Here is a 3928-nt window from a genome sequence, read left to right as displayed (position 1 = left end):
GTATGCCCTTAGGCAATCTATTTGCTTCAGCTTCCTCATCTACAAAATGGGAATAATAGTACCTATTTTGCAGGGTTGTTGTAAAGCACTTAGCACAATGCCTGGCACATAGTAGGTACTATATAAATACTAGCTGTTATTACCCAGCCTCTGCTTTAAGACCTCTAGTGAGGGGAGACCCATTACTATACAGGCATACCTCATTTTATTTTTTTTCATGTTTCATTTAATCTTTAATATGTTTTAAATAAAAAACACACCAACAGTACAGCATTTGGTCTGTGGGTTTGAAATGGTTTGATATGGTCCTCTCTACTAAAATGTCTATCACCCTCCTTTCCCTAGGCTTTCAAACTGAAAAGCAAAACTCCAAAGTACAATAAATAAGTAAAACTAGTTGCTGCCCCACTTTAGTCAAGCTAGCCTGACAGAGGAGGAAGAAAGTGAAAAAGGGGGAAAAGGCCATGGAAAGGAAGAGTCTAGGTCCTGGAGGCTGGAAGGGCAACAGAAAGGCGTGACAGAAGGGAAAATGATATCCTTGTGCTGGCCCTGCATGGGCCCTACTCTGGGCAGAGAAGGCGAGGATCATGGGAACCCTTGGACACTTGATTTCTAGATGTCTCCAGTTAGAGGAAAGAAAGGATTAGGCAGCTCAGCTTTGGTCCTCAGCCATAGCAGGGAGCCTGAATTAATTAGGAGGAGGTTCTAGACCCAAAAAGGGAATGGTAAGGCATAGACTCTGAAACTATGGTAAGGAATGTGTTGTTCCCCTCATGCTGAACCTAAACCTATGGGTGGGGGAGGGTGAAAGTTTGTCCCAGAAATGAATGACAGGGCAGGCAGCTTAGGGAGGGGGGAGGAAAACTCCCCCTGTAACAGAGGCTATGACCAATCCCCCTCAAACAAGATTCACAGGAGTTTGGTTTAAAGGCAACTGGGTGACCAGGAAGAAGGGCAATTGGAGGGAGGAGTGAAGGGAAAGGGAGAAAATTTATCCTTTCACTCCCACCCCAAGATTTTCGTGACTTCCGACCCCCCCCCCCAAGGGATATCTTCCCCTTGTGGTAGGAAGGGGTGGTTTCTTGGCTTTATGAAATCAGCCTGAGGGGCAGTAGGAACCCAGGCTCAGTCATTTTTTCTGTGGTTATTGTTAAGGATAGAGTGGCCATTGGCTAGATGATGGCTCTTCATTCCCCCACCAGTGATAGCCTCCTCGCCCTCAGAACTCTCCATCTCTTCCTGATCACTGTGTTCATCTTCCACCAGTTTTCCATTTACAATCTTGTGTGCCATTCGAAGCATGAGGTAGGCCCAGAAAATGTAAAGCACTTGTAACACACCGACCATGGAGTTGAAGAGGTAATAAACAAAAAAGGCAGGATATAGCTGCAGAGGGTACACCACTGTGCAGTGCAGGATCCAGAAGGGTAAGACAGTGATGATGAAGACAATGGCGAAGACAATGAAGACACTGTTGCACGTTTTTCCATCTGGCATAATTAAACATCTTGGTTGATTCTAGCAGGTAGTCAGAGAAGTCATGGAGAGCCATGATGAGCGTCCCTGCCCAGATGTAGTCGGCAAACCAGGAGAAGCTGATGAGGATGATGGTGGTCACATGGTGGATCACCTGCTCTTTGAAATCCTTTCAGTTTAACATCAGAAGCAATACTGAAGAGTAGGGACCAGTAAAAGGAGAGTTTGATCATGTAATACCAGTACTGGGAAGGGATGGTGGACTGTATGGGATAACCTTTTAATACTTCCTTCATGTCATGGAACCAAGGTTTATCCACAATGACAGCCATGCCAGCAATAAAAGCAATAAGATAAAAGGTGCCCTCCCGGAATTTCTTGAGCAGGATTGGCCAGTCCTGATTTTGGCATCTGTGGAACCATGGCTCCACCTGACAGCTTGAGAGCCCACTCGGCTGAGACAAGAACTCCACCTCTGCCTATTTGTGGTGTTTGCCACCGGTACAATAAAAATTCTCCAAAGTTGGGTTGGGGGATGCTCAAAGTCGAGTCTTCTCCTTCATATTTAGGAGGGTAGCCAGCGGTGTTGCCAAATAAATCTCAAAGAATTATCTGACAATGAGGAAGAGTAAGGCGAGGGGCTAGGTGACGTAAAGGTCAGAAGCTTTGGCATAGACGTGCCCATCATGGTCCTCCAGGTCAGCCCAGGTCAGGTTCATAGGCAGCCACACTTACTCCCACCAGAAGTAATCATATAGAGTCTGCAGCATCTTGGAAGCATCTACGCTGGCTGGAATGTCCTCTGCTCTCCCATACCTCATTCTGTCTCGGTTCCCTTTATTATACTTCACAGATATTGTGGGGTTTTTTAATTAATTGAAGGTCTATGACAACCCTTCATCGAGTAAGTCTATTGGTACCATTTTCCAACAGCATGTGCTCACTTTGTGTCTCTGTGTCACATTTTGATAATCTTTACAATATTTCAAACTTATTCATTATTATTTTTTCCTGTTATAATGATCTATGATTATTGATCTTTGATGTTACTATTGTAATTGTTTTGGGGAACCACAAATAAAAGAGAGTAAATTTAACCGATAAATGTGTGTGTTCTGACTGCTCTAACCCTTCAAAGACCTCTTAAGTGCTCAAGTGCAGAGGACTTCATTGTTGTCTTATTTTAATACATTTCCACAACCACCCAGCCTTGAGTAACCGCCACCCTGATCACTCAGCAGCCATCAACATCACGGCAAGACCCACCACCGCAAAGCGATTACAACTTGCTGAAGGCTCACGTGATGGGTAGCATTTTTTTTTAGCAATGAAGTGTTTTTAAATTAAGGTATGTATTTTTTTAGACATAATACTATTGTACACTTTCTAAACTATAGTAGATGTAAACATCACTTTTATATGCCCTGGGAAACCAAAAAATTCACGTGACTCACTTTATTGCAATATTGGCTTTATTGGAACTGAAGCTGCAACATGTCCAGAGAGTGTGCCTATGTCCAGAGGCAGCTATTCCACTTTGGGGCAGTTCTAATGGGTTCACAGTTTTTTCTTACATCAAGCCACAATCTGCTTCTCCCCAGCCTGCACTGGGGAGACAGTTTCAGAGCCCAGTTTGTCTTACAGGTATGGCCATCTGGAGTCCTCATACTCCAATTTCTACCCACTCTCAACTCGTCCGGGAAGCTGACGATTATGAACTGATGCATTTTCAAAAAGCCAAGAGTTTTTAAAGGAGAAAATGGAAAGTGATAGGAACATAAACATTTATTAAGTGCCTACTACATGCAGGGGGCAGTTAGGTAGTACCAGACCAGGAGTCAGGAAGACTCATCTTTCTGAGTTCAAATCCAGCCTCAGATACTTACTAATTATGTCACTTAAGTCACTTAACTCCATTTGCCTCAGTTTCGTTATCTGTAAAATGAGCTAGAGAAGGAAATGGCAAAGCACTCCAGTATCTTTGCCAAGAAAACTCCAAAGAAGGTCATGAAGAGTCAGGCGTGAATGAAAAAAACAACTGAACGTGTGCCAAGTGCTAAGTGATGGATCATAAATTTAAAGCTGAGAAAGAACCTTAGAGATCATCTAGTCCAACTCCCTATTTTTAAGGATGAGGAAACTAAGGCCTATAAAGGATAGGAGCTGACTTGTCCAAGGATATGCAAGAAATAACAGACATGAAATCCCAATTCAGTTCATTTGACTTCCAATCCGGGATGCCTGTTCATTGCATCATAAATGACTCTACATACACAGGATAAGAATATTTTCTTACTGGCCAAAATTCAAGTCAGAATTTGTAACTGACAATGCCATGATGTTTGTTATCTGTTGTATACGAATTCAAATAATAGATGTAAGCTTTTAATATTCCTAAAAAAACAGTTTTGTGAATGGCATTTAGTTGGTAATTAAAATTATCACTTCACTC

At 42.7% G+C, this 3928-nt stretch overlaps 1 pseudogene; it reads right to left on the bottom strand.

Moving 5' to 3' along the window:
- Positions 1-1094: 1094 nt before the first annotated feature.
- LOC140523277 (ceramide synthase 2 pseudogene) lies at positions 1095-2246 on the bottom strand (annotated as a pseudogene).
- Between the last annotated feature and the right edge of the window lie 1682 nt (positions 2247-3928).

This window comes from Notamacropus eugenii, chromosome 1 (genome assembly GCF_028372415.1).
Source record: "Notamacropus eugenii isolate mMacEug1 chromosome 1, mMacEug1.pri_v2, whole genome shotgun sequence".
Taxonomy (NCBI): Eukaryota; Metazoa; Chordata; class Mammalia; order Diprotodontia; family Macropodidae; genus Notamacropus; species Notamacropus eugenii.
The sequence above is the reverse complement of the archived record's forward strand: the minus strand, read 5'-3'. Positions and strand labels throughout refer to the sequence as shown.